General features: G+C 38.3%; 1 long non-coding RNA gene across 2 annotated transcripts in view; it reads right to left on the bottom strand.

Annotated features, from left to right (window-relative positions):
- Positions 1-21,466, bottom strand: part of LOC136359053 (uncharacterized) — a 945,479-nt gene that overhangs the window by 180,514 nt on the left and 743,499 nt on the right. The window lies entirely within an intron of this gene.

The raw sequence follows: 21,466 nt of genomic DNA, 5'->3' as shown, positions 1-21,466 counted from the left end.
GCACATCCAGGGTGGTGATTCCACCACTTCCCTGGGAAATGTGGGCCAATGCTTGACAATGCTTTCCATGAAGAAATTTCTCATCCAGTTTAAACCTCCCCTGGTGCAGCTTGAGACCATCTCCTCTGGTCCTATCACTTGTTTCCTGAGACTGACTCCAATCTTACTACCACCTTCTTTCTGGAAGTTGTAGAGAATGATCAGGTCCCCCTGAAGTCTCCTCCAGGCTAAAGAACCCCAGCTCCCTCAGCTCCTCCTCACAGGACACACTCTCTAGGCCCTTCACCAGCTCCATTTCTCTTCTCTGGACAGGCTCCAGCTCCTCAATATCTGTCTTGTGGTGCGGGGCCCAAAAGTGAGCAGGGCATTCAAGGTGTGGCCTCACCAGTGCTGAGTACAGAGGGACAATCCCTGCCCTGGTCCTGCTGGCCACACTATTGCTGATACAGTCCAGATGCCATCAGCCTTCTTGGCCACCTGGGCACACACTGACTGCAATCCAGCCAGCTGTTGATCAGCAACTCCAGGTCCTTTTCTGCAGAGCAGCTTTCCAGTCCCTCTGCCCCAGCCTGTATCACCGCAGGGGGTTGTTGTGACCCAAGGGCAGGGCATGCCACTTGGCGTTGTTCAATCCCACAGAATTTACCTCAGCCCATTGATCAAACCTGTGCAGATCCAGCTGCAGAGTCTGACGATAAGGGAATGCAAAGAAAAATGAGCTTAGGTCTCTCTATTCCAATTGCATAGCTTAATGTGTTGGGGGACCTAAGAAACACACGTGTCAATCACATATGCACAGGAGACAGAACCAAATAGCTGCACTCTGACACCTGACAAATCACCCTCCGTGGAGTCATTACTCAGTAACTGAATGGCAACGGAAGATAAAAATGATAGAAACTGTTTGCTTTGAAAAGTAATTTGCTGATATAATTACTCATCAGTTATCACCTGAGATTATGGACTAACTTAAGTGACTGTAAGTCTCTGGTTTTAGTGGTCTCACTAATCCGGTTTTGTTTAGTTTTCAAGCACTTTGGGAAGCGCTTGATAAAATTTGTACATATACCAGAGTTAATGCACTAATTATGTAGCATTTAGTCCTTTTTTGTGTGTATGTGCACAAAAGTCTGGAAAGGTCTTGTCAGTGAAGGGGGAGACTTGCAGTGTATACTTGCACATTAAGTATACTTAACCTAAAAGTATACACATGGTATCTTGAGCTATATTGTAGCAAATTAGCTATTCAACCAGCAAAATAAATTCTTACAAAAGCTTCACCTGACTTCATCTTTTCCTAATATTTGCCAGGATCTATTTCCTGAGAATCTCCCCTCTTTTGTTTACAACAATAGAATCAGGTCAACTCGACCCCAGTGTTTTCATTCCTCCCTATTAATTAACTTCAGAACTACTATTAAATCTCATTAACCAGGACACTGATTCTTCTGTTTATTTCACTTGCAGTGATGAAAATAAGCCTTCTGTATTTTGTCTGCAGCTCAGCCAATTAGTCTAATGTCATTTAAAATAGTCTAAAATAAACAAAAAAAAAAAAAAAAAAAAAAAAAAAAAAAAAAAAAAAGAGAAATATTTCAGGAAAACTGAAATCAATTTCTCAAAGAAAGAATTCTGAACAATCCCAAGAAATTGCTCAGATCAATGTAACTCTCCATGTTGACCTGCAGACCTATGAGTTTAAATGTGTTGAATGCCTGTATATACTATACTCCTAGTAATAGTGTCTTGTGGTATTGCAGAATTTTATTTGTAGGGGTTTTATGTAACTATAAGAAATGTTCTACTATAAAAAGGTCCATACAGAGTTACAGACTGCTTTTCTAGGAGATAATAATTGTATTCTTGCTTCCCTCAAACTACATAGTATTAATGGTATAGAAAAACAATTTTTTTTTACAATATTCAGTTCACAATGGCACCCTTACTGTTCTGGCTATTACTTCTTGTATAACAAATAGGGCAGGAAAAGCTAATGACAGATGAGAAGACTGCTTGTCAGTAGAGACACTGGTGGCAGTGGGCAGCTTTAGACAACTTTAAGGTTCACTACAGATAAACTGTGACATTAATCTAATTCATAATCATAGTAATCATCATCTGTGTTCACTCCAACGCTGGAGGCCTCATTGGGTTTCATTTTCTTTCTGTCCTCTTTGACTCCTTCCGTGGAAGACAAATTGTCTTCACACTGCTGCAGAATCTTTTTGGAAGACATCCAGCTTTCTCCTCGGCTTTGTGCTGGTGCCGCACACTGCCCTCCCCGGACATCCGTCCCTTTGGCCACCAGTGCTCTTCTGGTTCTGAGAAGGTCACACGTGCAGTTCCAAGGGTTTCCATCTAAGTACAGATGACGAAGACGAGGTAAATACTCCAGGACTTTGCGATCCAAGACAGATATCTTGTTATTCCGTAAATTTAAAACCTGAAGCTGTTTCAAGTCCTTCAGCTCTTGTTCTCCAACATCCTCTATGTCATTTCCTTTTAGATCCAATCTAGCAAGGGTGTCTGGAAGTCTGAACAAAAATAAAGCAATACAAAGGTGTTATGTTCATCATACTGTTTTTATAAGTGGTATTTGTCCAGGCACATCTGATGTCCTAAAATCAAGCTGTCACTAAAAAAAATGAAATCTGCAAAAGCAAATCTTCGCATTGGGTTTGGGTTAGGTTTGTTTGTTTGCTTGTTTGTTCTTTGTTTATATGTTATAGGTGTACTGTCTATACACCCTTGAACTATTTTCCCAAATTACTGCAGTTCTGACCAGTACTAACTGTTCATGCAGCTGAACTGAACAACAGTTCTGTGCTGTACTATGAAAAAAATTAGCTGCTTAATTGACTGTCAAGTTTAAAAATACTTTTTGTACTCTTCAATGCCAATGAACAAACTATAGCACCATGAAAGATCAAAAGTTTTGACAATCATGGCAACACTGCTCCTTCAACTACTTCTATATAGGATTTGTTTAAAAACGTTTTTTAGTTCATAAAGAATTAGAATTTTTCCATTTTGTTCTCCTGCTCTCATCAGACTCAAACATTAATCATCACAGCAGTAATCCATCTGATGATAAGCTGTGAAGAAATCAGCAACAGGGAAAATATAAATGCTTTTAAAATAGTAATTTCAAGACTTAGAACTGGTTACATTTAGAAGAAAAAAAGCTGATAATGTCTGGATATGATACTGAACAGGTCAGTATAATTCTTACTTTCATTAACATTACAAATGTAATGAAAAGACCTTAATTTCAAAAGTCTTGCTCATTTATGATCATCTATGATCTTCTAATTTCCCTCTGATATGGTTAGTGACAAGTGGTTAATAGAAAAGCATAGGCATAGAACATCTTTAATAAAATTAATTTGAAATTACCTTTAAAATCACCTTACTATGGTAGTATGCAAGTTGATGAAATTAAGAGTCAAGGTTACAGATTTTAAGGAAACTTGACTGAATCTCTCAGGGAAATTATAATCATGTTACCAAGATCTATTTAGAATAGAACAGCAGTATACTACAAGTGGTAAAGTTGTGGGATAGTCAGTGACCCTCACTCACTGGTTTTTGTGAAGCCGAGTTTGAACCTCTTAAGCTGAAAGATGGTTTCAAGTTTTGTGAAAACCTGACAAGTTCAGTGTTACTATTTCAAGAGTAGGGCAGTTCTGAATTGTGCTGTTTTTTCTGGGGAGATGAGAATTTCACGTATTGATATGGTGATTCACTTCACAAAGTCTGACATTGCCAAATGTTTGTGAATGTAGTAAATCAGTTTTGAAACCTAATTGCGGACAATTACAGTTGCCCAATATGACATTCTAATGTCAGAAGGGTACTCTGGGCTAAGACCCTAGTGCCACTGATGTCAAGGGCAGTGGGAAATCACCTAAGATGTTTATCCAGACTGATTACAGTCTGAAGCCTGACCAGCAAGTCTTTGAACCTGTGAAGACTCTTATTGTACTAATGTTAGACTTAAACTTTATGGCTATATTATTTGACTTCAGCCTGTGTTGATCTAGAGAAAATAATGCCACTTATTACATGACTGAGTGCCCTGCAACTGGAAGAGGAACCGTGCTCACTTGGGAGCTGACCATGGCAGCCACACTGTGCTACTGCCACTCTAAAGAATATCATCAGATTCTTCCATGTTTTCATCACACCCTGTAGGATTTTATGAAGTACTGCTCTTCTCTAAAAGCCCTGAAAATATTTGGACTTGTGGATTATTTTCTTTTCAGAAAAGAAGAAAGGAGCTCTCTTTCTCCTCATTTCTGCCAAAAACCTGCAGTTTTTGCAGATTCACTTTTGCATATCAGTCATATCTTTCAACCTTTTACACCTGACAGAGTTCTTAGATAAAAGTCAAAAGTAATATTTTTTTTCTGTATATCTACAAGTACCTGGTCATCATCAGACAATTAAATTAAGTACATAAATTTTATTTCTTGTCTTTTTTTTCTCCTCTTTTATGTTTACAGTCCTCTCTGGGAATCTGTATTTACTGTTGGAATGAGAAGTCCCCAATATCTCCTTATAAGTCATTCTGTTTAAAGGCTAGTAGAGAACACCTTCCTGTTAATTCTCTTGACTATGAAGGTTGTAAAATAAGATGGATTAGACAATAAAGTAACTACGAAGCATTAAACATTCCTGTCAAGCTAGACTGAAATCAAATATTTATACACCACTATATCACTTTCTGATTATAAAGCTGTTGCCAAATAAATTCAAATGCTAAAGGACATGATGCTAAATAAATTGAAATTTTACTGTGTTATTTATTTAAGCTAGTTAAACCTGTCTATAAACCATAAAAATAAAGTTTAACAGTCCGGTTTTGTTAAAGAAGTTGCTGTTAATGGAATTACTTCATTATTTTTATGCCATCTTATTGCACAGCCTTCTGTAATATAAAATTGCCACTTTATATCAGAACAGCCTCCATTTGGCTTAATATGCCATCTCTGGCCAGTTCCAGCACTCAGATGAATGTGAGAGATCCTCTAAGCAAAGCGTTAATGAGCACAGTGTGCCCAAGGGATGTTTCTTCTGTGCTCTGTTGACTGGAATTTTTCTCACAGCCTGAAGCTGGAGACTTTATATGCATCCCAAATACCTTGTAGTGTGTGAATTTAATGAAGTTGGGAATGACAATATCACTAAAAAACCACATCCTTTTTGATCAGATTCAGCTCCCCAAATCAATATTTTAACAATAATAAAGTTGGTGTGGCTTGGTAGAAACATTAGCTTTAAAATTGCTATCTATCCTTTTTATCAAATGCTCTATTTTTTTTTTCTTTTGTGGGGCAAGCTAAACCTAAGTAGCAGTATAATCTTGGTAGTAAGTCTGTTGCATTCACCTAGCAGGTTGTTCTTATTGGTGTGCTAATTAAATAAAGTGGTCTCACTGGCAGGGAGAGACGGAAATTGAGCAGATTCATTGAGGGCCACAGATGTAATGAAAGTAGCTCTACTCTGAGGCTACTAACTGGAGTGCTAATTAGTGCTAGTTATAACAATGGGTTTATGGTATGGACAGACTTCTACCATGACTAGGTCTGAATACCAATTTTTGGCTCTCATTCTCACAATGCAAGGATGCAGAGATGACCCCTTGGAATGAGATGACCAGAGATGACACCAGCTATCCTGAGATTCACTTGCCTCAGCGGAATGGAACTGAGGAGATTCTGTTCCAGTGCCAGATTGGAAAGCTGCATGCACTCCTGGAGAGCTCCCGCTTCAAACGTGCTGACAGCATTGTGGTCGAGAAACAAGTGCTTCAGGTCTTGGAGTCCTTGAAAGTCCTGTGCTGTCACCCTTTGGATCAGGTTATTGCTGCAGTCGAGTTTCTGCAGCCTGCCGGGCAGCCTGAGGGGCACAGCATGGAGCTGGTTCTTGGACAGCTCCAGTGTTGTTAAGTTAGGAAGAAGCTGGGCACCATCTACTGACGTCAGCTGATTTTCTGACAGAAGGAACTCAGACAGGTTTTCTAGGTGTTTCACATCTCGCAGTCTCACAATTTTAAGTTGGTTTTTCTCTAATTTTAGAGACAGTAGGGATTTAGGTAGGTCAAGAGGAACTTTTATCAGAAAGTTGCCACTTAAGCTGAGAAAATGTAGACTTTGGAAAGATGCAAAGAAGTTGGTCGGGAACGAATTCAGTTTATTATTATCCATGCTCAGATACATCAGCCTAGGCAGCCTAAGTGGTGCAGACACAGATTCCATGTTGTTACCATCCAGGATCAGAGTTTGTAAATTGTAAAGGGAAGAAAATGCACTCAGAGGCAGAGTTGCAATCAAGTTGTTCCGAAGATCAAGCACCCTTAGTTTTATCAAACCTGCAAAATCAGATTCATGCAGAACACTAATGGAGTTATCAGCGAGTTTTAAAATTTCAAGGCCAGATGGGAGAAAGGTGGGTATTTGCTTTAGTTGATTTTTGCAGAGTTCCAGGGACTTCAAGGTGCTCAGATCTTTGAAAGTGTTGTTTTCTATTGATTCTGTGCCACTGCATGACAAGACCAGCTCTTCCAGGACTGACATTCTCCTGAAGTCAGTAAACTTAAAGAGAAAAAAAATAAATTATTGTGGTAGTACATTTATAGGTATCCTCACTGGTTACTCCTTCTGGATATTTGGACAATTGCTAGTATATGCTGAAAAACAATATATTTAAAATGAGAAACCAAAATAAGTGATAATGGTAGAGGTATTACTATAGGTATCTGTGGTTTGCCAGTATTTACTTACATTTCTAGAATTTTATGGTTTAAGTCTATGCTCTGTCAGGTTTTGAGCAAGCACATACATTTGAAGGAGGAATATTTCTTTTATTTCCTCCTGGTGGATAGCCTATGTAAAATGGAAAGTTAACATCACAGGGCAGAAATCTTTGCAGAGAGTGAATGGCTGTTAATGTTCATTGTGCTCCATGATGCTGGCTAGAGCACTTTTGAGTTAATGAGACAGCCATTTCCATATATCAACAGTACTAGCCCTGCAGCATATATTCCCCAGAGGAACAGATGTCTTTACCTCTTGCTACTGTTTTGGAAGAAAAACTAAAATTCAACACTTTTCTCTTCCCCACTACCTTCTTTTTGTTTATTTGTTTTAATAAAAACCTCACATATTAATATGATCAAACCAAAAGCATCAGATCAGCCTGGCTTGAAAAACCACCTCTGTGGGACAGAGTGTTTTCACAGAAACTTAGTTTTTATTAGTTAGTAATAAACAGAGGCTTTGCAGTGGTAAATGGTACTTATATGTTGACTATGACTATAATATTGAGAGGCACACAATCGTTTCATTATTTTTCTGCTCTGTTGGAACGTGCTTGTTGCCATCTTGTGTCTCAAGTTAAGCAGCAAACCTATGTGGATCTGGCAGCTTTCTCTGAGCTAGGAGGAAGCATGCAATGAGGGTGAGCCAGGGAGTTCTCCAAGCACACCACTTGCTACAACACTGGTTTGCTGAAATTACCAGATATGCTTCCCATTGACCTTGGTGACTGAGTCCTAAAAAAACATTTATATGGGAATCCCCCAAAAAAGCAACAGGAGCAGGTGTTCTGCACAGGAGTGGTGGGAAGGAGTGTCCTCATCTGTTTTCCTTTCCCATGTCCAAAACCATCTCACTACATGTCTCAGGGACCACATCAGTTAGAGATGCTAAAGTAACAGTAGATTCCTCATGCTATTTTCCCTAGGGCTTGGTAGCTCCCAGCTTATTTTACTCTCAGTGGGGGAGCTGTACAGCCTGTTTAACAGCATAACCCCTCATCCCAGTCAGGAATCTGTATGGAGGGCAGTACATGTCCTTTTGCAGTAGAGGCGCTGGGCAGTAATTTTGTTCCATAATCCTGGCTGGATACGTTTGACTATCATACTTGTGTAAGTGACATCAGCTCGTAAAAGTGGCTGTTAAAAGGTGTCTTAAAAGGTGTCCCACTCTTGCATATTTTTTGTGCTGTATCTCTTTATCTTAGCTACAGACTCTGCATTTTAACTTTTGTAAAATTAAAGCCTGCACAGCTGTGAAAGACAAGTCAGATTTAATTTTGTTGTGGTAGCCTTAGTTTATCTTTCTGATTAATTTTATTCTGTCTTGCAAAGCAATTTCTGAATTGCAAAATTTGATGCAATTACTGAGAAAATATAGATATGGAACCTCTATTGAAGCAGGTTTCTCCATCAATTATATGTAAATTCAATGAGGGAATGTACTTCCATTAAAAACCTTATATTCTCAACAGAAAACAACAAAGTTGTCCAAATTACATAATTTTATTTTTCTATAAATCAGTGTTTTGTGTACCTATAGCTATACAGAAATATCAGAATGGCTGATGTCCAGATTTGGTCATGATTAGGAAGGTAATTTTGTATACAGGAATGAGCTGCATCAGTCAAGAGCACAAAAACATAATCACACGTAATTATAAAACCATCTTATGGAAATTGAAACAAGTACGAACCTTCACAATTCAATACATTTTCTCCTATAAATTCAAAAGCAATGTTTCCTGCTTTTCCTCAGTTGATTTCTGTATGCCTCTAAGAGGCATATTTTTCATCTTATTAAGTGACAGAGAACTGTGAAGGTCAATGTACGACATTTGCTTTGTAATGATGTTAGGCTTCTTAATGTGGATTATTATGATTTCTATTTTCCACCTATTTGGAAGCTTTGTGACCATGCTGTTTCGAGACTTAAACATTTATCTTATCCATGCTTTTATAAACCACAGAGTCTTTCTAATATGTATCAAAACATATTTGAAAGCCCACCAGCTCTTTTTTTGCTAGGAAGCAGTGTTTTATTCTCAAACTGGATTGCCTGTAAAGTGATAGTATTATAGTTTTGTATTTTAAAACATTGATCTCCTGAAAGTGGATCTAATATGCTGATATTTAATACAAATATTTTACAGAATTTGTCATTTTATTTTTTTTTTTTTTTTTGAGTTTCTGTGACCTGGGCTATGTTATAAGCAGTTTTATTAAAACAGTCCCTTATCCTGGAGGTAAGGTAGATTATTTTCCTTTAGCACATAAAACCCCTTAGTTTGTAGTTAATTCTATAGTTAGAAATAAACTAAATTTTAAATTGAGAGTAAATAGTTGATTTTCAAATCAAGGAGGAAGCAGAAAATATTGGAAAAAGATGCTAAAATTAATCTAGTTTTGTTATTATGAAGTCTGTTCATAACAAACCCCAGGTTGTAAAATTACCCAAAGCAAAAATCTCAGCTACTGTTTTTAATGCTGATCTGCCCTGTCAAAACAAATGCAAATTAGATCTGGGTGAAAAAAAAATCTACTATTTTTCTTTTTTTTTTTTTTTTTTTTTTCTTTTTTTTTTTTTTTTTTTAAATCATACTGAATTTAGCATACCAACATATATTATTTTTTAAATTATTATTTCTTCACAATTTTAATAATGATGCAAATCAAGGCACAGAAGTAATTGAAACAATATTTTTTTATTCTTCTGAGGCAGCTAATCTCTAAACTATAGTATTTGTGAATGCTTACATATAAAAGTCTCTTGGAAGTCAACTGTGGGAACTCTAGGCTTACATTCAACTTCTTTAGGAGAGTATGTTATGTTCTCTATGAGTAGGCAAATAAAGGAACTTTAAAAACCAAGAAAACAAAAAAAAACCCCAAATCAAACCAGCCAAACAAACAAAAATCCCACACCAAAATCCTAAAATCCTGTAGAGTTATTTCAGTGCTTGCAGACATGTTTCCCTAAACACTATAATATGTGCCAGTGGAATTCCTCAGCTTTGTAAAATTCGGCACAGGTATTTATGATGTCAAGATCTCAGAAGTTTAACTTGTTGCATGGGGGGAAAAAAGGTAAAAAAATATATCCAAAAACCCAGTATAATTTCAAGGAAACAGCCTACATAACTACAAGCACATAGTGTGAAAGGACTCTTTTCCCTTCAGTGCAAAGTCAGTAGTAGCAGTAAGGCAGAGTCATAGCCAGTGGAATTAATGTATAAAGTGAAAAACACTCTTCTTAGCTGGTTTCACACACCATTTGCTGTGATCAGTCATAAATCATTTATCCCACCACTCCATTCACTTATATCCAATATTTAAATGCTTTTATGACACCTGCCTTTTGCTCTAGTCAGAAACTAAGGTCACTTTACTTATAACTGAGGAGCTGCTGACAGGTATGGACAACTAGCCTAAGAAATGGAAAATGGCTCATCTCACTTATCTTGGAAAGAAAATAATAGGGAATAGGAGGGAAGAGTTTGCACAGAAAACGTATTTCCTAATACAGAATTCATTTGACAAATCTTTTGTTTACACCGAGTACAGCTAAATCACACCAATGTTTGACCTTTGTGGGTGTGTGAGATAAAACAAGAAAACCAGAGATATTAGGAGCAGCTAAAAGAGTAAACTTTCTCAGAGGAAAACTGTACAATCACTATTTCTCTGTGGGCAACAGGTATTCTAGATGCTGCTCTAAGCTGCCTTCCAGCCTATTTCATTTAGTCCTGAGAGTGAAATCAAAGGTGCATTTCAAAGCAGTTCAACTCTTTGTAAGAGAAAATGTATCTCATTTGAATTGTACACATTATTTGTAGTAAATTAATGCACACTAAGCACGTGTAATACAGATGGTTATATTTTCCTTGTGTATTTCCCATGTATACAAGGTTGTATTTCCCATCTCTACAAGGTGACTTTATTAAATAAAGGTATTTCAGGGTAAGAAACAAAGAAGCACCATTCTAGGTTACAGTGCAAGATGAGCATAAGCTGATGCCTTTAATAATGTGAACCAGTGGTGCCTCAAGAAACCAAGAAGAAATGCTTTCAATAGCACAAATAGCTGGCAGCTTTGGTTAGGAGCTGCTCTCTCTTATGTAGGTTAGTAGATAGGCCTGGCCTTGCTTTTAGAAACATCTCAAGCTGTTCCTTAGACTCAAACTTACTTCCTCTGCCATTTCTAATAGCAGCTTTACTTGATATTTGCAGCTCCAGAGAGGAAAAAGAGCTTAAATTTCTTTCACTAGGGAAATTATTCTAATGACATAAACCCTTTCATTTTACTGTGAAAAACAGAAAAAGCTTTTAACAGGTTAAAAAATTACTCTGAAAGTCAATGGTTATTTGACCATATATGAAAGAAGTCAACCTGTGGTTGCTAGTTGTAAAATACTATTTTTTTGAGTTTCATAAAAACTATCGTTGTGACAGTGTGAACTAGTGCTTGGAGACTGCAAGAACATGGAAACATGACAGGAATATATTTACATATCCTTAAAGAGTAAGTAAAAATAAAACCAGTTCTGGCAGCACTTTGTCAGTTTTTAGGACATGGAATAAGATTCTCTCCTCACTAGATGCCACCACCATCTGGGAAGTCCAACTTGCAGTTACGGTGCACTACAAGAAGTACTTTTTCTGGGTTATCTTACCTGGAGTTGTTTAATTTTGCTGTGGCTGATGTAGAGTCTCCTGGTGGTAAAAGGAATCTCTCTGGGGATCTCTGTAGCCCTGTAGCATTGCACTGACTGGGCAGGGTCACAGCTGCATCTTCTCGGGCAAGTGGTACTTAAAGCGCTGTGAAAAGACAAGGCAACTAAAAGGTAAGACAAATACATCTTCCAAAACAGGAACTCTGGAATTGCCTCAGCAACATACAGCTTAAATTAAGCACCAAAGCCCTTTTATACTGTGAGATCTGATAAAAGGATATTATGACTGTGTATTTTATCCCAGTGAAAAAACAGCAAAAACAATACTGTAATTTGCCTGGGTTAAAATGTTGGCAGGCATTACAAAGAGTGAGAAACTTAAACAGTGATAAGGTACCTTTACATTTGTAGGTATGTGAAATTAGTGTTATTTATTACCTGACAGCTAATCTGCAAACATCCATATTATCTTCAGTTTCCTAGTTCTGTTAAATGTGACACCACGGAATTAGTGGAGAAAAGATAAAGAGCTGTTTTATAGTGGGGCTGTAAAACCTTTTGTAACTTCTGTGACCCAGTATTAGAATCAGTAAAAACACAACTACAGCCAACACTGAAGCTTTTTTGCTCTTTCTCTTGCATTATTCAGACTACCACCCAAAACCTTAAAACTCAGGCTCCTACTGTTTTAAAGCTAAAACATTCTGTGAGTTTTCTTAATATCTGTGGTACAGCTGAGTGCTGCTGATCAGACAGAAAATCACCTCTTGTGTAATTCCCATAAATCAAAATTTAATTATTCTTGTATTTGAAAATTATAAATGTGAAATGCTTGAAAGCATTTAGTATAAATCAAGTGGTAGGTAATCAATAAGACCTATTTACTCCATGACAGATGGAGAACAGAAAGATTTCCTCTAGAGTTCTCTCTGCTTATTAGTGCTTCTCTGACATATCTGCTAGCTGTGCCAGCTGGAGATGTAAAGCTTTGAAAGGCATATGGTTTTGGTTGTGATCATTTTCCTTTGCACTCAAGCAGTTTACAACATACAAACCAGTGTGCTTTTGAAACCTTTGTATCTTAACACATTGATCTGCTTTGCACTGTTTCCTGCTTGCCTCCATCCTTTCCATCATATCTTCAGAAGTAACTAATCCTATTCCTTAGATGCAGACTAGGCTAGTTATTTTTCCAAGCAGAAGATAATGTCAAGTTGATTTGACAAATGGATAACAGAACTGGGGGCAGTCCTTGATGGGAATGCCTATTGGATGCAGCTGGGCTTACACTGGACAATTGCCATATTCCTTCCTGAAGATCCTTCTGTCTCCTTAATCCTCTGTACTGAGTGAGTGCAGAACTGCAAGCCAGCATTTGCTAAACCAAGCAGCAAGAGCAGGAACCTTTTCCAAAAGCAGCCTGTGAAATTGGCATGTTTAACAAACTATGCAGAAAAATCCTGCCTGACTTATGGCATAGTGATCACTTAAGCAAAAGCGAGTGAGTGGGCAGCTTTAGCAACTGTGCATTAAAATAAGTGGTTTAATGCATCTTAGTCTAGGGTTTGATACTTGGCTTGTGGATTTGACTATTTTTTCCCCTACAAGAGTTAAAGTATTCAGACAAAAGTGTAAATCCTTTCTGCATACTGAGAGCTACTTGTGGTATATATCTTTGATTCCATCTTTCCACTGACTTGGGTTTACATTCTGGTGCAACTAAGACAGTAATGCTCAGCATTCTATGTAGGGATTTGTCTTCCTTAAAAATGTCATCAAAAACAACTGCTATCTGCTCCTCGAGGGTCAAAAGAAATGAAGATCCAACCCTATGGTTTGGAGCTGGGAGCTCTAGAGTACTGCAGTCAGTCTGCAAATCCCTGTAAGAATCATAGATTACATCCTTCCCTATTTTGTAAATTTTAGGTCAGTCAGCTGATGTCAGAATTCCCTGCTGTGGTTACAAGGTAATTGCACCATAGTAAGGTGCAATATTCTTGGCTCTTGGCATTTTTGTGTAATGTCTCTATCCTTGGTCTTTTCAAACTAATGAAAGGAAACATTATTGGTTTAATAGTTCATTTCCGTTATATTTACAACAATGATTTAATTGAGAATGATGTTATGTATCCATGAATTTCTCATATATCTCTGCTTTTGGCAGCTAGGTAATTTAAAGCAATAGCTATAAAAGATGATGTCCTATTAAACCTATTCTGTACAAATTTTCATACCAGAGCTGATGACTTTGCTTTGTCTATAATTATAACCTGTGGGCATTTTATTTGCTTCAGGAGACCTGATGGCAACAGAACAGACACAAAGTCCCAGGACTGTATGAGCGTAAGCTTAGCAGGAAGCTGTGAGCTATGCAACAATAAAAAACAAAACCAAAACCAACCAACAAACAACCCAAACAAAAATATTTATAAACATTCCAGAATCTCTATACTGGACATAGCCTTGCTGCCCCATGAGTTGCACAATCTCACAGCACACTACTAGGAAGGTGAATCACTGTGGCCATTTCTTACCAGCAGTTTTTATGCAAAGTCTCCCCAGCTTTTGATGGGGATTCCTGTGCAGGACTAAAGGCATGATATTGTACTCCATTCACTTCTGTGTCAGGAAGAATGAGCAATAGCATCTGAACCCGCCTGTGTGAGAAGTCCCAGGGACATCCTACATGGTGTGTGCTTTAACCAAAGGTAAACACTTCCGATCAAAACCCACAAAATCCCAAGTCTGTGTCAGACATTGTCTTGTTGGCATCTGATAAGCACATTGATAAATATATTGGACAAATTTGGATAAAGCATAAGCTTGATTTGCTGGAATTTAGATCTTTCAGTATTGCTACTTTTATTTCAAATCTGAAGTAAGGCTCATAAAGGACTGTAAATTTGGTGGTTTTTTTCCAAATATATCAGTTAGCCAAATAAAAATATGCTATTTTTGTACAAGCCTTGCCTCACACAATATTTCAGCAGTACTAGTGTATGGGCCTTTTCTTTCTTCACTGAAGTCACAAGCTTGACAAAAGCATACATATTTAGGTCAAGACATAACTTTTTAACAACCTAAGATTTAGAAAATTACATTAAAGTAGGATGACATTAAAATAGGAAGAATGGACCTGCAAAACTCTAGGTACAGAGTGTTCAGAAATGTCTGAAGAAAGCCCATAAAACCTGCCATGTGGATCCCTTGTAATGTACCTGATGGCACAGACCATGCAAGGGAAGACGCTGTCTTATCACAAAAGACATGGAGAAGCTGAGCTTTTGCAGTGTGGGTGTCCCTTGCCTGTGGAAAGGAAAAGTTGCAGCAAAAGACCAGCTCAGGGCTTGCACAGGACATAGATAAGAGCTTGATCCCTGAGGGATGTAACAAGCAGAAGCAGTTTGGCACATAGGAGTTGCTAAGTGATGGCGTATGCTCTAAAGAACCCTTGGCATATTTTGGTGCCATATGCTATCAAGTGCCTGCCACTGAGTACATGTGAATTTATGATTATTTTTTGCTGGAGGTTTTTAATTTGGATTTGGACCAGTTTTTCATAGGAATAGCAAATGGCATTTGTCTGCTGCAAAGGTTACCTCCAATCAAGCACTTCTCTTCAGAGTGGATCAGGCTGCTAAGGGAAACACACTCATAACATTGTTTTTCAAAACGTTATGCTTCTTTAATCATCTGTTGAAATATCCTGAAATGCTTTACAGAAGTGTTTCCTAAACAAAGAGCCTCAGAGGGTTACAATGAATCAAGAATGTTGGCAAATGGATTCTAGGCCAATTAATAAGACCTAATTAATATAGAGAATATAAATTTATAAAAAAAAATATTGTGTTTTAATCCTACAAAGCAGAGTTTCACAAGAACAATCAGACACCTGTCTGGGAAAAAATATATATATCAATTCTCTTAAGCCAAAAATTTTGTAGAACTATTTTCATCCATTTTCATACTATGTGGAGAAGGTGTTTTCTAACTTCAGGCAAGGTCATCTTCATACACTGGAAACAACTGCTGGATGAGTTAAAGCAGGTTTTTCTTCCACACAAAAAGGTAGATTTCCTTTTCTTCCTCCATGCTGGCAACATAGAGGAGATGCAAGTGATAACCCCTTTGGAATTTCTTGCATTTTGCTTGTCCAGGGCACATTTGCATTCCAGAGGAACTAGCACAGTGAAACAGATTGAAAGGAATGAAATTTTGTTAAATGGAAACTCACATATTGAAGAGTTTTACTCAGTGCCAGTTTTATGAGTGCTAAGTGATTCTAGCCCAGATCACATGCATCTGGGGCAGGTACCCCACAAAAAAACAACCCACCTGAAGGTGGTCAATTTGAATAATTTCATACACATTTGCCACTAATGATGCTGTAACTGGCCTTCAAAATGTTATAGGCAATGGTATCCACTTGATGAAGGAATGTTTTTCATTAATTGAGCCACAGAGCGCTCTCCCCATGAAAGGAGAGATTAAGGTATGGTATAATAACAGCTTCCTATTAATGACATTACAAGGAATGAAGAGGGGGAAATAAAGAGGGTAGATCTGATGGCTGAGTCTCTTCTCAGCCTAGAATTAAACACAAAGATCTTTTGTATGTGAACAGTTATATAAAATCTGTTTAAATTAATGTATAGAGGATCATGTCTTGTGCAGTACCACCTAAAAGTAAAGTAGCAGGGAAGGATTATCCAATCAATAAGGGAACCAAAAAAATCAATGGAACTTTGCTAGTCCTGTAGGAAGTAAGTTAGTTCTAGCCCTTCCATTTCCTGTGAATATCTTGTATTAAATACGGCTTTTAAAGCAGCCTGCTTGTAACTGAGCATCCTACAGAATCAGAATGGAGATTAAACTGTAAAAATTTTTTGCTGTTCAAACTGCAAGGCACAGGACTCTGAAACAGCAGTTTTCTAAATTCTACACACTGTGTGCAGAGAAAAACATACAATTTCATTCTTGCAGGCTGTAAAGCTGAACATTTTTGGCATGTCTTTTATTCTTTTTTTTAAAAAACCCAAAAATTCAAAATGAAAATAGCTAAGCATAAGTGTATTAATAGAAATAAGCACTAAGACCACAATAGCACTCTAAAAAAGAAAAGCTGATCTGAAAAGTGACTTGTGAGACCAATATGGAGTGGATATTCAGAACTGTTATCAGTAAACTGGTGTGCCCATGGACTTACCCATGGACTGTAAAAGGCAGCCAACTATGAACTAGCTAGGCCTGCAAGGCAGGAATCACCTAAAATATAAAAACAAAAATCTCTGGGGTTTGTTAGGAGAAATTTTCTGTAATGTCAACAGAAAACGTGGCCCTTCAAGTATCAGTGCAGGTGGACAACTCCCTCCTCTCTTTCAGAAAGGCGTGTGCTTCATACAGGCAGATTCTAATCATCTTCTCTATCTCTTTCTTTTAGAACATTAAAATCTTGCTTCACCATCTCTTTTTTTTTCTCCCATACTTTGATACTGTTAGAAATTACTTGTTTTCTCTCCGTTTCCCCTTTGGTGCCCTCACTTGTGACTGCACAACCACCCAGGCAATCAGACCAGGCAAGATGCTTCAGCACAAACCACACAGGAGGTGGCCTTGACATGTGCAGGCACTGCAGCCTGGCACGCACAGCTGGGCAGCTGCAATTACAGAGGGTGAACTGACCCTCGTGTGCAAACACACGTGTTTATATTGTAAATTCTTTGTGCAGAGGCTGGGGCTAACCAGAGGTTTGCATTGCATCTCACACAGCATTTTTCCCAGTCTAGACATGGACACTAGATACCAAATCTACAGCAGTGGAGATGTTGATCCAAGTAATTTGTATTTAAATTTTGATTCAGGTATTACTTTGGATTTTTCTTTTGTCTGAAAATATGTCCTCCTCATGCTTAAGGTCGTTTACTCTAAGCTCAAAGCCAGTTTTCAGATGATTAATTAGGTACTCCAGTAATCAGTTAAAGTATGCAGGTTTAAATTTATGAAGAACTGTTTGTACTTAAAAGTTCTTAATAGCAGTGTAATGAGAAGATCTCATGTTCTCTATATCTTGTCTAAAATAACTAAAATTATGTACATAAATTATATGTGGTGGAATTACCTGGTGATTAGCTTCACCAGCTCTGTCACTTCTTAAATAAGGTCAAAGGAGCAGATCACGAAGCTTTCGGTGAAACCTCTAACATTAAAGGCAGCAAATCCAAATTCTTTTTGACATATAACTTGCTTCAACTATTTGGTTGTTAGAAATGTCCCTTGTAGGAAGGATTCTTACTGCTAGACCAGCTGACTCAGACTACTGCTGTTCTTTAAATGTTCTTCAATTACTTTGTTGATGTTATCAGGGTGTAGTATGCTACAGTTTACTCTAAATTGATTTGATCTAATTGAAGGCCAAAGCTACTAACCTTTCTTAGGTTCAATTCCATAATTACTGCACAGCTTCCTTACAGAACAGAGCTATGGTTGCTCTAGGGGATTTTGGGAGGGGATTTCAAGGGTAACTGGAATTGATCAGAATTTTCTAGGGGATCTGCAAGCATAGTTTTGAGATAACTAAATTATTCATGTGTATTACCCTTAAAAGCAAGTGATACTTGCTTTTACTTTCAACCCCTCTTTTGCACAGTATTTCTGGTGAGGAATATAAATAGTAGCTCATGGTAGCTACATTTACTGATTTTTTTTAACATAAAGCATTTCTTTTTACTTATCCATAAGCCAGCACGTATTAGACAGATATTATGCTGCAGGTAAGCTTCTAAAAGGATTGTATTTGAGAAGCTAATCTTTGAGTGGAATAAGTAGGGACAAAACCTTGTTTGAGCGGTGAAATGTAAGGACATGCAAAGCAAAGTTAGCACAGATAAGGGATGAAAGAATTGAAAGTAATGACCACAGAACTCTGATACCACTGTAGATAAAGACAATTAAAGATGGAGTGGGACTAACCTCTAAGCTAAAGGAAAAGGACACTAAAAGTAAAAAAAAAAGCTAAAGGAAAAGAAAACCTGAGAATAAGTGATTCTTTAAAAAGAAGTAGTCATATATAAATGACATGTCTAAGTTATTGAAGGCAGTATTTGCTATAGATATGTTACATAGTAACTATGGGAAACTTCTCTGTCAAGATAAGGAGATATTGTTCAAATGAATGATAGATATATATGAGCAGAAACTGCCAATTTTTTGCCAAGTGATACATTACTGTTCCATTAAAAAAAGGCAAAAACTGTAATAGAATTCTATAGCTACTTCCCCAGTGCAGTACTGGACTCAAAATCAAAGTTAACATAAAAACTGATAGTCCTGAAATAATTAATTCTCTTGTGTGGCTGAACTAATTTAAACAATAAAATTAGTTTGGCTTTTGATCCAGAAAAGATTTTGATTTTCTGTTGGATGCTGTTGAGCAAAAAAGACAGTTGATACAGCTGTGAGGAATGAAAATCAGGATGGAGGTCAGGCAAATGCTCTGTGCAGCTGGGCTCCCTCCAAAGCACTTACAGCCTTTTCTTAGCTCCTGTTCTGAATACACTGATTTACAAAGCAAGAATGTTTCCTGTCGGTGTATGTAAAGGTGTCTGTAGCTTATGTTTCCACTATGGATGGGCTTAAAAGAATTCCCCATTAGTTGCTCTTCAATTGCAGTGCAGACAATTTGAGTGGTGTGCTGGTTTTGTCTGGGGTAATTTTCTTCACAGTGGTTAGTGTGGAGCTGTGTTTTGGATTTGTGCTAAGCACAGAGTTGATAATGTAGAAATGGTTTTGTTACTGCTGACCAGGGCTTACACATAGCCAAGGCTTTCTCTGCTTTTTGTACTGCCATGCTGGCAAGGCAAGTTGGGAGTACATGGGAAGTTGGGAGGAGACACAACCGGGAGAGCTGACCCCAACTGATCAAAGGGATATTCCAGACCAAATGAGGTCATGCTCAGTATATAAAGTGGACGGGAAGAAGGAGAAAGTGGGGCATGTTTGGAGTGATGGTGTTTGTTTCTCCAAGTAACCATTATACGTGATGGGGGCCTGCTCCTCTGGAGATGTCTGAACACCTGCCTGCACATGGGAAAGAGTGAATTAGTCTTTTCTTTGCTTACTCAGATTTTGCTTTCCCTATCAAACTATCTTTGTTTCAACCCACAGGTTCTCTACCTTTTACCCTCCTGATTGTGTCCCCAGTCCTGCTGGTGGGGCAGTGAGCGAGCGGCTGCCTGGGGCTGTGGTGAAACCACAAAAAACAGTAAAGGGCAAGTGAGCGGGTTTGTAACAACACTCTGTCAGCTCCTTGTCAAGCCTACAATAGCAGGTCCCAGAGGAAATGTGATAGCCACTGCTAGTAGTGAAGTTTGCTTTTATCAAGCTCTTCTGAAAGCACAGATTGATGGAAGTACAATTCCTTCCTGCTCTGACATATCTCTTTGCATTCCAGGTGACTGGTCTAAGCACTGAGCCGTAAAGTGGTATCTTTCTGTCAATCCAATGTGTTCCAATCAATTATTGATGCAAAGTGGAGCAAGGAAAGAAGCTCACCCTGGGATGCCCTTCAGCCCCAGGGCTGTGTATGAGGGGTGCTGGTGCCCTCACCATTATCTTGGTATCCCCTCTGCTGACTGGAGGCTCCCTGAGCTCCCCCTCTCTGGTGCTGGCAGTGTAGTTTGTGTGGGCAGGATTAGCGTCCTGGTCTGGGTTGAAGTGATCAGCTTTCTCTTTTGAGGTGGAATTACAATTTCAGTGCAATAAAAACAACCTGCATGTGTTCTCCACAAGAGAAATAAATGTAATAAAGCTCCCACTGAAATCAACATTAGAGTTGCAGCATTTCAAAGGAGATGAGCTGTAGCCAAGGAGAGTGCCATGGAGAAAGCACCCATGTGCTTATTCCCTGAAAATTGTTTTCATTTTCAAAACCAGGATGAGCTACAAAAAAAAAGCAAATACATTTTATATGGTTACAACTGCATTTATTGGTGCTTCTAGAAATCCAACGGTGCTGGCAGCAGTCCATCTGGGATTAGGTTAGATATTAAGAAGGAATTCTTTGCCCTGTGTTGAGTGAGACACTAGGACAGGTTGCCCAGAGAAGTTGTGGATGCCCCATCCCTGGCAGGGTTCAAGGGCCAGGCTGGACTAGACCTCGAGCAACCTGTTTTAGTGGGAGCTGTCCCTGCACGTGGCAGGCGGATTAGGGCTAGATGATATTTAGGGTCCCTTCCAACCCTTAATGTTCTATGGTTCTGTGATTTCATACAATACTTGCAAACTTGCATTTTTTTCTGAGCACAAGCAATGGATGTGTCACTGTAAATCCTGCTGTGTGGTTTGCACGTGCTCAGCACATTGGTGAATACAGTAGTGCAGACTCTTCTTTCCTCTCCCCCTCCCTTATACATAAAAATGATCATATATACTCAAAAATGACCCAGCTTCCCCTGGCTCCCCACTTTAAGTCCTCATGTCTGGGCAATGTGTAAGTCAAATGTCTTTTACTCAAATGAAACTCTTGTAGATATTGCAGAAATTACTGCAGTGATAGCTCAGAAAATGAAAAAAAGATTTGTCCAAAGCTAAACCCATTGTCATTACTTTATCTAATGATGCCGTCTCTCAGTTTGCCCCTCACCCCCCTGCAACTGCTTTCCCTATCAGTGGTGGAGGTTGTCTCCTGTCACCATGGTGTGTAAGTCACCATCATCCCACTTTCTGAAGTTTCTCAGTTTTTGTGTGTTGTTCTCTCATGCTTTAGATCTTCAGAGGTTGCAGTATTGCCATCTTCTAGTGCCTCATTCAAGCAGTGATGCTTCTGAGCGAAGTTGTGGTTTTAGCATGTCTGCTTCCTTTTGTGCACTTCTATGCACAGATACCTCTGTAATCTTACTTCTTTGTTACATTTGTTAATTCTTCCTTTGATGTATTTACATTGTAAGTTGTTCAGGGCAAGGTCCGCATTCTTTTTCTT

Source organism: Sylvia atricapilla, chromosome 3 (genome assembly GCF_009819655.1).
Source record: "Sylvia atricapilla isolate bSylAtr1 chromosome 3, bSylAtr1.pri, whole genome shotgun sequence".
In the NCBI taxonomy this organism is placed as follows: Eukaryota; Metazoa; Chordata; class Aves; order Passeriformes; family Sylviidae; genus Sylvia; species Sylvia atricapilla.
Note: the sequence above shows the minus strand (reverse complement) of the source record. Positions and strands in the feature narration are given on the sequence as shown.